Here is a 17,619-nt window from a genome sequence, read left to right as displayed (position 1 = left end):
GAAAAATGCAAATTGACCCATTCTTATCTCCTTGTATATAGTTCAAGTCCAAGTAGATCAAGGACCTCCACATAAAACCAGATATGCTGAAACTTATAGAGGAGAAAGTGGGGAAGAGCCTCAAACACATGGGCACAGGGGACATTTTCCTGAATAGAACACCAATGGCTTGTGCTCTAAGATCAAGAATCGACAAATGGGACCTCATAAAATTGCACAGCTTCTGTAAGGCAAAGGACACTGTCAATAGAACAAAAAGGCAACCAACAGATTGGGAAAAGATCTTTACCAATCCTACACTGATAGAGGGCTAATATCCAATATATACAAAGAACTCAAGAAGTTAGACTCCTGAGAATCAAATAACCCTATTAAAAAATGGGGTACAGAGCTAAACAAAGAATTTTCAACTGAGGAATATCGAATGACCGAGAAGCACCTAAAGAAATGTTCAACATCCTTAGTCACAGGGAAATGCAAATCAAAACAACCTTGAGATTTCACTTCACACCAGTCAGAATGGCTAAGATCAAAAATTCAGGTGACAGCAGATGCTGTAGAAGATGTAAAGAAAGAGGAACACTCCTCCATTGCTGGTAGGATTGCAAGCTGGTACAACCACTCTGGAAATAAGTTTGGTGGTTCCTCAGAAAATTGGACATAGTACTACCTGAGGACCCAGCTATATCACTCCTGGGCATATACCCAAAAGATGCTCCAACATGTAATAAGGACACATGTTCCACTATGTTCATAGCATCCTTATTTATAATATCCAGAAGCTGGAAAGAACCCAGATGTCCTTCAGCAAAGGTATGGATGCAGAAAATGTGGTACATTTCCACAATAGAGTACTACTCAGCTATTAAAAATGATGAATTTATGAAGTTCGTAGGCAAATAGATGGAACTAGAAAAAAAATCATCCTGAGTGAGGTAACCCAATCACAGAAGAACACACATGGTATGCACTCACTGGTAAGTGGCTATTAGCCCAAAAGCTTGGAATACCCAAGATACAATTCACAGACCACATAAAGCTCAAGAAGAAGGAAGTCTAAAGTGTGGGTGTTTTGGATCTTCTTAGAAGGAGAACAAAATACTCACAGGAGCAAATATGGAGATAAAGTGTAGAGCAGAGTCTGGAGGAAAGGCCATACAGAGACTATCCCACCTGAGGATACACCCCATATACAGTTACCAAACCCAAACACTATTGTAGATTCCAAGAAGTGCATGCTGAAAGGGGCCTGATATGGCTGTCTCCTGAGAGGCCCGGCTAGAGCCTTACAAATACAGAGGCAGATGTTAGCAGGCAACCACTGGACTGAGTGCAGGGTCCCTAATAGAGGAGTTAGAGAAGGGTCTGAAGGAGTTGAAGGGGTTTGCAACCACACAGGAAGGACAACAATATCAACCAACCAGACCCCCCCAGAGCACCCAGGGACTAAGCCATCAACCAAGGAGTACACATGGCTCCAACTGCATATGTAGCAGAGGATGGCCTTATCAGGCATCAGTGGAAGGAGAGGTCCTTGGTCCTATGAAGACTTGATAGATGCCCCAGTGTAGGGGAATTGAGGGTGAAGAAGTGGGAATGGGTAGGTGGGTGGGTGGGTGGATGGGTGGATAGAGGAACACCCCAATAGAAGCAGGAGGAGGGAGGTTGGGATGGGGGTTTCTGGGGGGGGGGACCCAGAAAGTGGATAACATTTGAAATGTAAATAAAGAAAATATCCAATAAAAAAAAAGAAAAGAAAGAAAAAAATTTTTAAATACAGCAAGACGAGGCAATGGGGAAGGAAAACTGTGGTTAGGGTGTATTGTATGAGAGGAGAATCTATTTTTAATAAAAAATAATTCTAAAAATCTATTACAACTTTATTATAAGGACCTTACAAATAAAAAAAGCATCTCTCACACACACACACACGTGAAATTAATCAGTCCCACAGCTTCTGCGTCTTCTACGTCTTCTACGTCTTCTTAGTGAGCTTCCATAGCTAGCATGGCCAGTCGGAAACAGCGGGCCTTCACACCGGACATGCACTTTTAATTGCATTTGTTTGTTAAGTGTGGCAGGGTGGGTGGCTGGATGTGGGCATGTGTGTAGGGATGGGAACATGAAAGCAGAGAGTGTCACATGTCGTGGAACTGGAGATACAGATGGTTGTGAGTCAGGACATGGCTATAGGGAGCTGAGCTTGGATCCTTTGCAAGAGCAGTAAGGGCCCTTATCCCCTGAGCCATCTCTCCTGCCATGTTATCTGTTTTCTTCGTGTCTGTCATCCTGACAGGAGTGAGATGGAGTTTCAGTGTAGTGTTGCATCGATGACTAGCAAGGTTGAATAGTTTTTCGTGTTTATTGATCATTTGTCTTTCTTCTTTTGTGAACTACTGAGTTGTATGGTTGTTTGGTTGTTTTTTAGTTCTCTGTAGAGTCTAGATAATAATCCTCCGTCAAATGTACAAGCAGCAAAGAGTTTTCTTCCACTCTGTAGGCTGTCTCTTTACTCAATTAATTGTTTACACTAGGCAGAGGATTTTCGGTTTCATAAGGTCCCATATGTTGACTGTTGGCCATATTTCCTGAACAACTTTTTATTTTCTTCTCTTCTGCGCTTGCTCTTGTAAGGGATCAAGCATTACATTGCAAACAAGTGGACTCCCTTGACTCTTTCTTGGCTTTAGTGAAAATATTTTTAAGTTTTTCTCATTTAGTATACTATTGACTATAGATTTGTCATTTATATCGTTTATATTTTGTTAGCTATTTTTTTATTCCTTGTATCTTCAGAACCTTGATAATTATTTTAACACAGATTTTGTCTAAAACTTTTTTGTGGGGAGGCTGGAGAGATGGCTCAGTGACTAAGAGCACAGGCTGCTCCTCCAGTGGTGCCAGGTTCAATTCCCAGCACCCACATGACAGCGCACAACTCCAATAACTCCAGTCTAAGGGGATCGAATGCTGTCTTCTGGTCTCTGCAGGAACCAGGAACCAAAGTGGTGCAGGGACATACAGGTAGGCAAAGCAGCCATAATTCAGAAAATAGTACAGTCAATAATTTTAAACCTTTTTAAAAAACTGTTGAGATGATCTGATTTTTGTTCTTGAGTCCACATACTTAATATATTACACTTATTGATTTGTGTATAGTGAACTATCTTTGAATTTCTGAAGTGAAGCCAACATGGTCATAGTTTGTTATATTTTAGTCACGTTCTTAAATTTCACATGCAAATATTTTACTGAGAATTTTTTCCTCTATGCTAATAAAGAAGACTGGAGAAAATACACTTTTTCTCATTTGTTATTGTATCTTTGTTTGGGTATCAAGGCAATATTGGATTCATAAAAAGAATTTGTCAGCCTTCCTTCTTTTTTTATTTATGTGAAATAGCTTGGATTAGTTCTCTTTTAAAGTCCTGTTGGCACTCAACAGTGAATCTGTCTTGTCCTGGGCTAGTTTCAGTTGGTAGACTTTTTTTTTTTTTATTACTATTTCTATCTCATTGGTTGTTAGGAATCTGTTTAAATTGTTTATTTTAATTTTGGTAGATTGTATGCACCTAGAAATTTTTTTAAACATTTTTACCATAGTGGGTCTAAGTTTTTAAAGTGCATCTTGATGATTTTTCTGAGTTTCATCCATTACCTGTTGTAATATCTCCCTTTGCACGTGTGGTGGGGGTATGTGCGAGAGTGCGCATGCGCATGTGAAGCCGCAGGAGGTTGATGGGTGTCTTACTCTATCACTTTCCACATTATTACCTCAAGATAGGGTCTCTCACTAAACCAGAAGCTTGCTGGTTCCGCAAAGCTGAATGGCTAGCCAGTGAAATCTCAGCATCTGTCCGTCTCTGTCCCCCTATGCTGGGGTTACAGACACACACAGGCCTTGCCTGGCTTTTTACATGGCTGCTGGGGGATTCAAATCCAGGTCTTCATATATGCTGTCTTCCACAAAGCCATCCCCAGCTCCACTGACTCCACTTTCATCTCTAATTTTATTAATTTTAGTCTTTTCTTTACTTTGGCCAAGGGTTTATCAGTCTTGTTTACCTTTTCAAAGAGCCAAATCTCCCTTTCTTTCTTACATTGATTCTTTGTACGGTATTATATTGTCTATTTTGTTGAGTTCTGCCTTGATCTTTATTCTTTCTGTCTGTCTGTCTACTGATTTGGGTTTTGCCTTGTTTACCAAGTCCCTAAAGTAAGCCATTAAGTTGTTGTTAACCTGAGATCTTTCTGGTATTATAGTATAGGAAGATATAAGATTACTTTTCGCTCCTAGTACTGATTTCTCTGTATCACATAGGTATAAAATGTTGTAGTTCCTTTTACAGTTTCCTTCCTTATTTCTTCAATGATACATTCGTCATTCAGTAGTGTATTATTTAATCTCTATGAGGTCTGCAGTTTCTCTGGCTGTTGATTTTTTAAGCATCATTTCACTGTGATCAGCTAGAATATAAGAAACTTCAATCATCCTATATTAGTTAAGATTATATTTGTGTCCTATTGCACTATCCATTTTAGCGAAAAGGCCCATTGGTGAGGACAGCTGCCTCTCAATAGCATTCCGTTGACAAGCGCAAACACGCTGACGTCAGTGACGCGATAGCTGCCTGAGATGAACAGCAAGGAGGCTGATCTTGAGAAAAGAGCTCAGCTCACAAGAGCTCTCAGCTCACAGGAGCAGTGACCAGCCCAACACATGAACATGTCACTAGGGGTAAATAACTCAATCTTCTCGAGGCTAAGAGCTCCGCCGTCCTAAGGGAGGGGGAATCCCTACTGCCTCAAACAAGCAGAACACTACCGTTCCAGCAGAAGTCATGGCCACTGGGCTCTGTGACGATGGGGTTGAGTGAACAAGCTGCACCGAGGCTGGTGAATGGTCCCATGAGTGGCTGTAAACGGAGCATGCTACCACACTTTATCTTATCAAGACTGAATGTCTAAAGACTTCCCAGGAGTGTCGGTTTCAATACGCAGCAGAGGGCGTGCTTAAAAAAGAATAAGCCATCAAACTCGGGACTGTTTGTCAAACATCCTACCATACAGATTTATTTCAATTCCTTAAATTGAGAGCTTAGTAATAAACAAGCCAGGTTTTGCCTCCTGACAGAGAGTACCCCCACTTTCTAAGAAGCGGATTGCTGGAAAAGTTAACCTGAACCGGCTCACAAAGAACAATGATGTTTGTCCAGCAACTCCCAGCAGTACAATTAGCAAGTCCCATACTGATAGAACCCCACAATGCTTTCAACAAATACATTGCAGATTTTTTTTTGAAGAAGAAGAAGTTGAAAAGAATAATTCCAGGATTAAAAAAAAAAAAGCTTAAAGTAGCTTTTATTCATTTTGTTATTTGGCAATTTGATACATGTATATGATATATTCTGAGTACCCTCTTCCGCAAATTCTGTGTTTATCCCTCTCCCAACATGTCTGAGAAGTTTACCTGTTTTAAGTCAAGCTAGCTTCAAACTTGTGATCCTCCTGCCTCTGTCTGCCACATGCTGGTATTACAGGTTATGTACCAAGATGCTCAACTTTGAAATACATTTCAAATGTAAATCCAAGCATGGGCTTACACACAAAGGTAAGAATCTTATATAGCCTGACACCATAGGGAAGCGCTGTTAATTAGCCATCAGTGTGGTCACTGCCACTGTGCATACATTTGTAAAAAATGTTCCTTAGCCATTAGCAAGTCACTGAAATATCTGTAGATAAAATAACACAACACCAGAAAGAGTATAAAAGGGAAAATAAAACATGGCATCTGTGAGACAATATTGGCCACAGGGATCATTGTTAAAGCTGGGTACAGGAGAATTGCACAGCTGTCAGCAGCAGTAGGGAGCCAGAGCCCAGCCCTGGGGCCACAGTCTGAAGATTTTCCCCCCCTTAGGACCTTGTTCAAGTAAAATTGGGTCTTCCATCACACCACGGGAAGAATTTCAGAATACATCAGAGTGAAGCAAAGCTATGGGTTTACTAAGAAGAGATGCCATATTATACCCACTTCAGGTTTAAGTGCAAGCATCTAAAGACAGGAGTGACAGAGATGGCCACTGCACATCTAAGGCACGGGTATGAACTACACAAGAGTCAGCTTGTGTATACGTGTGGCTCCATGGCTCGCTAGCTGACAGTATTTGAAGGATGTGATTTATAACAAGGTTTGAAGATTAAGAAAAGTTTTTCAAGTTAGATGTACATGTGCTGGTTTGCTCGTTTCTCTTTCTTTGATGAGTTTGCTTTTGTAAATGAAAGCAGAGGGGCTTTACAGGGTGTGGTTTTTAGAATCAGGAATGACAGGGGACTGCTAATCCATTTGAACTCCAGGTCGTACTACAGACCTCCTGGCCCTAAGCTAGGGTGTAGGCTGTTTCTAACATCCCCTGTTGAGACATCCTTCAGAAAATAAGCATTATTCCATAGAGAATCTTGGTTTTATGTTAAAGATTCTAGACTTTCAGCCAGTCGGAGTACAGACCATGTCTCAGGATGCCAAACTTTCCTTCCCACATCTCCTTAATTTTTTTCTATTTCTGTCCTGCCTCCCAAAAATACTCTTTGCTTTTGTGGGCTTTTTACTTATCATAATAAAAACAGGTAAAGCAGAGGGTTTAATCTTCATAATTAGCATATTCTGGTATTCTCATAAATTAAGAATCCCCATCTTCTGTAGTATTTCTTACCACCACCATGGACACTCTAAGTTTAAAGTGTAGGGGAGCACTTTGCTTACAAAGGAGAAAGTTAAGCCACTCATACAAAAGACCAGCAACATCTTTTTTAAAAAAGAAAAAAAAATCTTCACTCTGTAGTAGGGAATTAGAGTGAGAAGGAAAAAAAATGTTGTAGCACCTATAGTCATATTATCAAAAAGTGACCTTCTTCATCCAATATCACTGGGGCACAGCCCATCTCCCAATGGGGCTGCTGTCCCAGCTAAATGCAGAAGTGCAGTTAGGAAGAACTAATTAACCGTTGAATGGTGCACGGAAAATCAATAGTCAGAAGAATAGCGTGACCTTCTGCTTGTGGGCTCCTGTCCTCTCTTCCCAGGGGAAGGCAGAATGAACATCCTTACGGTGAAGAATGAAGACACAACCATCATCAACTTCCTCTCTTCTCTAAAAAGTGACTTGTCCACCCTCAGCCAGACAGGCGTCACAGAACAGTGCAGAAGTGTGCATGACCTCACCAGTGATGTCCCTCAGCAACCAGGGAGGTGTGCGGAGGAAGATAATAGTGCAGAGTAAGCCTCGATTTTAGCAGTAAAGGAGTCCAAGAAATGAGTCCCACACAGTGCCCTTAAAATTTTAGATGTGTTCAATGAAGAGAGATAAAAAATATCTTTCAGAGGATAAAGACACTCCCAACAGAGGCCCTCCTCATCTACCTGGCCTCTCTCTAAGGCCTGGAGCCAGTCTCCCATGCTGGATCAAAAGCAGTAGAAAAGAACCAACTCTTTCCAGACTGTGGTGTGTGCTTCATTCAGATATATGGCTAATTCTTCCATGTGCTGCTGGATCCTTCCTGTCCCTTCTCAGGTTTATCAAAACCCAAAACATGTGGGGCCAGAGAGATGGCTCAACAGTTAAGAATACTTGCTGTCCTTGCAAAGGTACCAGGGTCAGCTCCCAGCACCCACGTGATGGTTCAACATCTTTAACTCCAAATCGAAGGGAACCGATGCCCTCTTCAGTGGACATCAGACACACACATGGCACGTAGATATACATGCAGAAAAAAATTCACATACATGTAAAATAAAAATAAATAAATCCTTTTTTAAAAACTGAGTTGCTCGTAGATAACGTTTAATCTCCCCATCTTTCAACAATAGGTCACAAGTTAGTGAAAATTAGCTAAAATATTATTTATGCATTCAGTGAGTAAGTATTAATTGCCAGTTGTACTCAGCTATAAAACATTCTATAAGAAACTTGGGGAGGTAAGCTGGGTGTGGTGGCACACACCTTTAATCCCAGCACTCGGGAGGTAGAGGCAGGCTGATTTCTGAGTTCAAAGCTAGCCTGTTCTACGAAGTGAGTTCCAGGACAGCCAGGGCTATACAGAGAATCCCTGTCTCGAAAAAAAAAAAAAAAAAAAAAAAAACAAAAACAAACAAACAAAAACCTTATGGAGGAGGACACAAAGGAGGAGGAGGAACAAGAGGAAGAGGAAGAAGAGAACAAGGAAGGAGGAGAAGGAGAAGAAAGAGGAGGAGGAAGGGAAAGGGGAAAAGAAGGAGAAGGAGAAGGAGAAGGAGAAGGAGAAGGAGAAGGAGAAAGAGAAAGAGAAAGAGAAAGAAGAAGAAGGAGAAAAGGTCTGGCCTGACAGTCAAAACCTTGTTTAGCCTAACTTCATGACTATGACTCGTGGAGCAAGCTATCAAAGAAGAGCTTGGCCTCTCCCTTCGCTAGACCCAGATGAAGATCACTAACAACACAACCCCAAGTGCAGAAGACAGTACAAGAGGTGTAGTAGCAGGAACCAAACAGAAGAAGATGTCATCTTTTTAAAATAGATTGGCCATATTGGACACAGTGAAGGGACAACTCTTCCTTGTTAGAGAGACAGAGATAGAGTGAGTCAGCAGTGGGGAAGTGCATCAGACAGCAAGTACCCAGAAGAACCTGCCACTTCTCTGAATGACGACAGTGACCCAAGAAGGGACAGACACCTCTACTGCTGTCCTGTCTTGTATAGAGGATTAGCTCCCAGGCCTTTGAGAGGCTCAGGTAAAGGAGCAGGGACAGGAGTTTATTAAAACCCCTTTACCTGCCTGGCCTGATCTGAGGCTCCTAAATGGAAGCTGAGGAGTTGAGCATGTCCCATTCTAACCAAGGAACCTTACCCAAACCACATTCACTGAATAAACTGGTGTTTAGGGCACCAGCTGTATAAAGTGAGGACATGACTTTAAGGTCTGGTTGAGGAGAAGGGTTTTTGGTTTTGGTTTTGTAGCTATGAGGAAAAGTCTCAAGCAGAGAAAACAGTAGACTAAACAGAAGCAGTAAAGTGAACAGCACCATGAGGGGAGACAGAGGAGCAGTGCAAGAGAGGAGGACCAAGAGAGACAGGTAAGAGAGTGGGAGCCAAGAGGACAAAGAGCACATGGCTGAAATGGCAGGGTTCTGTGGGGATGAGAAGCTGGGAGAAGGGAAGCCCACGGGCTGGACAAGTTTAGGGTAAGGGCTGGGGTGAAAGGGGATGGTAGGAACCAGGTACCAGCACAGACTCTCTAACAGGGATCTGCAATGCTGAGTTAGATGCTAATAGGCACACAGTTAGCCATTTGTCCAGAATTGGTTTTAGACTTGAAATTCACCAAGTACAAAGACCTAGCATAGTACTTGAACAATATTTCAAAAGGAGAAGCAGCTGGTTACCAGCAACCATGATGGCCCTAGTGCTGTGTAGTGTGGTACTGAGGGAACATGAATATGTTTTGGAACACAGACATTTCCTTGGGAAATTACTGAATAACAAAGTAGAGAAGGAATTCTTCAGGTATCTAGGACACACACACACACTTTAAAACTAAGACCAGACATAAGCAGGCAAAACGGTTCAGTGAGAAAAGCCTAAGGGCCAAAGTTCAATGCCTAGGACCCACACAATAGAAGGAAAGAATTGGTTCCAGAAAATTGTTCTCTGACCTCCATGCATGCACCTTGTCATGTGCACACACTCGGGTCCACAAAATAAACATATGTTTAAAAATTTTTGTAATGATATTGCGATTCAATCATACCATTTGGAATTATCAAGTTTGCAAAGCAAAATGGTAGAATTAACAATAAGGAGGAGAGAGCTTCTGAGGCAGCGCCATCTTCGGCTCCAGACAACTGGCCACCTTCCTGGTGAGAGCACAGGGGTCCGCCCGGCCCGAGAGGTTTCTGCCTCAGACTCCGGCGGGAGCCACCTTGGTTCCGGGACTCCACACAGGGCAGGCTGCATGGGTGAGAGTGTGGAATACAGAGGCCAGCAGTTTCTGGGACAGGCGAGAGCCAGAGAGCTTCTGGGCGGTGCCATCTTCGGCTCCAGACAACCGGCCACCTTCCTGGCCAAAGCAACACAGCTTCTGGGAAAGATCCTGTTTTGGGCCTTTATCTTCAGCCAGGAGGAGGTCCAAACACCAGATAACTGTGCACCTTCCCTGAAAGAGGAGAGCTTGCCTGCAGAGACTGCTCTGACCACTGAAACTCAGAGGAGAGAGCTAGTCTCCCACGTCTGCTGATAGAGGGTAACAAGAACACCAGAGGAACAATCTCTAAACAAAGACAACTATAACAACTAACTCCAGAGATTGCCAGATGGCAAAAGGTAAACGTAAGAATCCTACTAACAGAAACCAGGACCACTCACCATCATCAGAACCCAGAACGCCCACTTCGCCCAGTCCAGGGCACACTAACACACCTGAAAAAGTAGACCTGGATTTAAAAGCATATCTCATGATGATGGTAGAGGACATAAAGAAGGAATTTAATAACTCACTTAAAGAAATACAGGAGAACACTGCTAAAGAGTTACAAGTCCTTAAAGAAAAACAGGAAAACACAACCAAACAGGTAGAAGTCCTTAAAGAAAAACAGGAAAACACATCCAAACAGGTGATGGAAATCAACAAAACCATACTAGACCTAAAAAGGGAAGTAGAGACAATAAAGAAAACCCAAAGTGAGGCAACGCTGGAGATAGAAACCCTAGGAAAGAAATCTGGAACCATAGATGCCAGCATCAGCAACAGAATACAAGAGATAGAAGAGAGAATCTCAGGTGCAGAAGATTCCATAGAGAACATCGGCACAACAATCAAAGAAAATGGAAAATGCAAAAAGATCCTAACTCAAAACATCCAGGAAATCCAGGACACAATGAGAAGACCAAACCTACGGATAATAGGAGTGGATGAGAATGAAGATTTTCAACTCAAAGGACCAGCAAACATCTTCAACAAAATTATTGAAGAAAACTTCCCAAATCTAAAGAAAGAGATGCCCATGAACACACAAGAAGCCTACAGAACTCCAAATAGACTGGACCAGAAAAGAAATTCCTCCAGACACATAATAATCAGAACATCAAATGCACTAAATAAAGATAGAATACTAAAAGCAGTAAGGGAAAAAGGTCAAGTAACATATAAAGGCAAGCCTATCAGAATTACACCAGATTTTTCACCAGAGACTATGAAAGCCAGAAGAGCCTGGACAGATGTTATACAGACACTAAGAGAACACAAATTCCAACCCAGGCTACTATACCCAGCCAAACTCTCAATTACCATAGATGGAGAAACCAAAGTGTTCCACAACAAAACTAAATTCACCCATTATCTCTCCACGAATCCAGCCCTTCAAAGGATAATAACAGAAAAAAAACAATACAAGGACGGGAACCACGCCCTAGAAAAAACAAGAAGATAATCCCTCAACAAAACTAAAAGAAGACAGCCACAAGAACAGAATGCCAACTTTAACAACAAAAATAACAGGAAGCAACAATTACTTTTCCTTAATATCTCTTAATATCAATGGACTCAACTCCCCAATAAAAAGACATAGACTAACAAACTGGCTACACAAACAAGACCCAACATTTTGCTGCTTACAGGAAACTCATCTCAGAGAAAAAGATAGACACTACTTCAGAATGAAAGGCTGGAAAACAATTTTCCAAGCAAATGGTATGAAAAAACAAGCTGGAGTAGCCATTCTAATATCTAACAAAATCGACTTCCAACCCAAAATAATAAAAAAAGACAAGGAGGGGCACTTCATACTCATCAAAGGTAAAATCCTCCAAGAGGAACTCTCAATTCTGAATATCTATGCTCCAAATACAAGGGCAGCCACATTCATTAAAGAAACTTTAGTAAAGCTCAAAGCACACATTACACCTCACACAATAATAGTGGGAGACTTCAACACACCACTTTCACCAGTGGACAGATCATGGAAACAGAAACTAAACAGGGACACAGTGAAACTAACAGAAGTGATGAAACAAATGGACTTAACAGATATCTACAGAACATTTTATCCTAAAACAAAAGGATATACCTTCTTCTCAGCACCTCATGGTACCTTCTCTAAAATTGACCACATAATTGGTCACAAAACAAGCCTCAACATATACAAAAATATTGAAATTGTCCCATGCATCCTATCAGATCACCATGGACTAAGGCTGATCTTCAATAACAAAATAAATAATAGAAAGCCAACATTCACGTGGAAACTGAACAACACTCTTCTCAATGATACCTTGGTCAAGGAAGGAATAAAGAAAGAAATTAAGGACTTTTTGGAGTTTAATGAAAATGAAGCCACAACATTCCCAAACTTATGGGACACAATGAAAGCATTCCTAAGAGGAAAACTCATAGCTCTGAGTGCCTCCAAAAAGAAACTAGAGAGAGCACACATTAGCAGCTTGACAACACACCTAAAAGGTCTAGAAGAAAAGGAAGCAAATTCACCCAAGAGGAGTAGAAGGCAGGAAATAATCAAACTCAGGGGTGAAATCAACCAAGTGGAAACAAGAAGAGCTATTCAAAGAATCAACCAATCAAGGAGCTGGTTCTTTGAGAAAATCAACAAGATAGATAAACCCTTAGCCAGACTCACTAGAGGGCACAGGGAAAGCATCCTAATTAACAAAATCAGAAATGAAAAGGGAGACATAACAACAGATCCTGAAGAAATCCAAAACACCATCAGATCCTTCTACAAAAGGCTATACTCAACAAAACTGGAAAACCTGGATGAAATGGACAAGTTTCTAGACAGATACCAGGTACCAAAGCTAAATCAAGATCAGGTTAATGATCTCAACAGTCCTATATCCCCTAAAGAAATAGAAGCAGTCATTAATAGTCTCCCAGCCAAAAAAAAGCCCAGGACCAGACGGGTTTAGTGCAGAGTTCTATCAGACCTTCAAAGAAGACCTAATTCCAGTTCTTCACAAACTATTCCACAAAATAGAAACGGAAGGTACTCTACCCAACTCATTCTATGAAGCCACAATTACTCTGATACCTAAACCACAAAAAGACCCAACAAAGATAGAGAACATCAGACCAATATCCCTTATGAACATTGATGCAAAAATCCTCAATAAAGTTCTTGCTAACCGAATCCAAGAACACATCAAAACAATCATCCATCCTGACCAAGTAGGTTTCATCCCAGGGATGCAGGGATGGTTCAATATACGGAAATCCATCAATGTAATCCAGTATATAAACAAACTCAAAGACAAAAACCACATGATCATCTCGTTAGATGCTGAGAAAGCATTTGACAAAATCCAACACCCATTCATAATAAAAGTCTTGGAAAGATCAGGAATTCAAGGCCCATACCTAAACATGATAAAAGCAATCTACAGCAAACCAATAGCCAACATCAAAGTAAATGGTGAGAAGATGGAAGCAATCCCACTAAAATCAGGGACTAGACAAGGCTGTCCACTCTCGCCCTACCTATTCAACATTGTACTTGAAGTCCTAGCCAGAGCAATTAGACAGCAAAAGGAGAGCAAGGGGATACAAATTGGAAAGGAAGAAGTCAAAATATCACTTTTTGCAGATGATATGATAGTATATATAAGTGACCCTAAAAATTCCACCAGAGAACTCCTAAACCTGATAAACAGCTTCAATGAAGTAGCTGGATATAAAATTAACTCAAACAAGTCAATGGCCTTTCTGTACACAAAGGATAAACAGGCTGAGAAGAAATTAGGGAAACAACACCCTTCTCAATAGTCACAAATAATATAAAATACCTTGGCGTGACTCTAACTAAGGAAGTGAAAGATCTGTATGATAAGAACTTCAAGTCTCTGAAGAAAGAAATTAAAGAAGATCTCAGAAGATGGAAAGATCTCCCATGCTCATGGATTGGCAGGATCAACATTGTAAAAATGGCTATCTTGCCAAAAGCAATCTACAGATTCAATGCAATCCCCATCAAAATTCCAACTCAATTCTTCAACGAATTAGAAAGGGCAATCGGCAGATTCATCTGGAATAACAAAAAATCGAGGATAGCAAAAACTCTTCTCAAGGATAAAAGAACCTCTGGTGGAATCACCATGCCGGACCTAAAACTGTACTACAGAGCAATTGTGATCAAAACTGCATGGTACTGGTATAGTGACAGACAAGTAGACCAATGGAACAGAATTGAAGACCCAGAGATGAATCCACACACTTACGGTCACTTGATCTTTGACAAGGGAGCTAAAACCATCCAGTGGAAAAAAGACAGCATTTTCAACAAATGGTGCTGGCACAACTGGCGGTTATCATGTAGAAGAATTCGAATTGATCCATTTCTATCTCCTTGTACTAAGGTCAAATCTAAGTGGATTAAGGAACTCCACATAAAACCAGAGACACTGAAACTTATAGAGGAGAAAGTAGGGAAAAGCCTCGAAGATATGGGTACAGGGGAAAAATTCCTGAATAGAACAGCAATGGCTTGTGCTGTAAGATCAAGAATCGATAAATGGGACCTCATAAAATTGCAAAGCTTCTGCAAAGCAAAAGACACCGTCAATAAGACAAAAAGGCCACCAACAGATTGGGAAAGGATCTTTACCTATCCCAAATCGGATAGGGGACTAATATCCAATATATATAAAGAACTCAAGAAGGTGGACTCCAGAAAATCAAATAACCCCATTAAAAAATGGGGCTCAGAGCTAAACAAAGAATTCTCACCTGAGGAATACCGAATGGCAGAGAAGCACCTGAAAAAATGTTCAACATCCTTAATCATCAGGGAAATGCAAATCAAAACAACACTGAGATTCCACTTCACTCCAGTCAGAATGGCTAAGATCAAAAACTCAGGTGACAGCAGATGCTGGCGAGGATGTGGAGAAAGGGGAACACTCCTCCATTGTTGGTGGGATTGCAAGCTTGTACAACCACTCTGGAAATCAGTCTGGCGGTTCCTCAGAAAATTGGACATAGTACTACCAGAGGATCCCGCAATACCTCTCCTGGGCATATATCCAGAAGATGTCCCAACCGGTAAGAAGAACACATGCTCCACTATGTTCATAGCAGCCTTGTTTATAATAGCCAGAAGCTGGAAAGAACCCAGATGCCCCTCAACAGAGGAATGGATACAGAAAATGTGGTACATTTACACAATGGAATACTACTCAGCTATTTTAAAAAATGAATTTATGAAACTCCTAGGCAAATGGATGGACCTGGAGGGTATCATCCTGAGTGAGGTAACCCAATCACAAAGGAACTCGCACAATATGTACTCACTGATAAGTGGATATTAGCCCAGAAACTTAGGATACCCAAGATATAAGATACAACTTGCAAAACGCATGAAATTCAAGAAGAACGAAGACCGAAGTGTGGACACTTTACCCTTTCTTAGAAATGGGAACAAAACACCCATGGAAGGAGTTACAGAGACAAAATTTGGAGCTGTGACGAAAGGATGGACCATCTAGTGATTGCCATATGCAGGGATCCATCCCATAATCAGCTTCCAAACGCTGACACCATTGCATACACTAGCAAGATTTTGCTGAAAGGACCCAGATATAGCTGTCTCTTGTGAGACTATGCCGGGGCCTAGCAAACACAGAAGTGGATGATCACAGTCAGCAATTGGATGGGTCACACGGCCCCCAATGGAGGAGCTAGAGAAAGTACCCAAGGAGCTAAAGGGAACTGCAACCCTATAGATGGAACAACAATATGAACTAACCAGTACCCGGGAGCTCTTGTCTTTAGCTGCATATGTATCAAAAGATGGCCTAGTCGGCCATCACTGCAAAGAGAGGCCCATTGGACTTGCAAACTTTATATGCCCCAGTACAGGGGAACGCCAGGGCCAAAAAGGGGGAGTGGGTGGGTAGGGGATTGGGGGGGTGGGTATGGGGGACCTTTGGGATAGCATTGAAAATGTAAACGAGGAAAATACCTAATAATAAAAAAAAATAAGGAGGAAATACAACTGTCAGTGTTTCTACTCTATGTCAGTAAGGAGACAATAAATAAGGAACAGAGGCTAGACCTACAATATAAAAATATTAAAGAAATCTCTAAGAGCTCTACATATACAAATTTGACATCATAAGAAAACCCCACTCACTTTCGAGGTGTACATAGAACAGAGACAGGACAATGCATGAGATAGGAGGTGGTATGGGTTATGGGGAGGGAAAGGGTTAAAGCATTAAAACTGGAACGTATAATATAATATAGAAAGTACCAAACGTAGACCACCTGGACCCTTGGTCTAATTGTCATCCCCTCCAAGCTTTAAGGTTAGAAATATCGATTATATCAATGAATATAGGATTGCCTTTTAAAATGTCAGCCATAAACCAAGTATACTAAAACCAGAGCTATAATGTTGATCTGAGCAGAATAACTTCATCATATAAACTGTAAGAGAGAAAAGCACATTCAAACGTCTCAGTACATACAGAAAAGGTGCTTAACACTACAAATCCAGCCGAAGAGACGGCTCAGTGGACGCAGTGCCTGCTACACAAACCTGATGACCTGCATCCCATCCCCAAACTCCACAAAATCGTCCTCTGACCTCCTCACATGAACACCCAACACCATCATATACATACACACGCTAACAAGAATAAAATATAGCTTACAAATCAGGAAAAAATATTGAAATAATAAGTGGCATTTCAAATCAATCAAAAAAACAAGTCAAACTAAAACTTAAAACATAAAAACTTGAAACAGTCACCTGATAATACTGAACATCTATCTACTCATGATTTAAGAAAAGGAACTAAATTTGAAAATTAGAAAGAGATTGTTTATCACTTAATTTAATAAACGTCTTAAGAAATACAAAGACATTCAAAATGAACATAATTTTAATAATAAAACTCTTCTCATAGTCAAACAAAAGGGAAACCTCTTGAACGTGGTACAGACATTTAGAAATGCCTAAAATTATCCTTAATGATTAAAGAAAAGTGAACATTTCCTGTAGGCTCAGGAACAATGCAAATGTTTCTCTTCCCATCCTGTCACTCAAGTATAGTGTAGACCCCAAGCAATAAGACAAAAAAAGAAATTAAAAGCCTCCCGACTAAAGAGGGAGAAGTAAGATGGATGTTACTTACAGATGGCATAATCATCAGCATTAAAATCCTAAGGGAATTTTTTTTTTGGAATCTGCTAAAACTAACTGATGAATGTGTTGAAATTAAAGACATGTGGTTGGTTTTTTTCTATACACTAGAAGGAAAGCTTTTCAACAAACAGTACCAAAAAAATTATACCAAAATATGAAAACTCGTTCTGATGCAATGCGTAATCATTAAATTACATTAATCATGGAATAAATGTAAGAGCTAAAACAGTGTCATCTCTATACAAGGCAACTATACAAGGATGTCCACTGTAACATTGTTTCCAATAACGAAATTAGACATAACCAAAATTGTCTGTTATAATTATTATATAAAATGAAATACCATCCAGCCCCTTGTTTGTTGGTAATGGGATCTTGCTACACAATTCAGGCTGGCCTTCAACAGACATCCTCCTGCCTCCTCCACCAA

General features: G+C 40.7%; 1 protein-coding gene across 12 annotated transcripts in view; it reads right to left on the bottom strand.

Moving 5' to 3' along the window:
* The window catches only part of Myo3b (myosin IIIB), a 390,070-nt gene that overhangs the window by 340,628 nt on the left and 31,823 nt on the right, over nucleotides 1-17,619 (bottom strand). The gene's annotated exons all lie outside the window — the stretch shown is intronic.

This window comes from Mus musculus, chromosome 2 (assembly GCF_000001635.26).
Source record: "Mus musculus strain C57BL/6J chromosome 2, GRCm38.p6 C57BL/6J".
Lineage (NCBI taxonomy): Eukaryota > Metazoa > Chordata > Mammalia > Rodentia > Muridae > Mus > Mus musculus.
The sequence above is the reverse complement of the archived record's forward strand: the minus strand, read 5'-3'. Positions and strand labels throughout refer to the sequence as shown.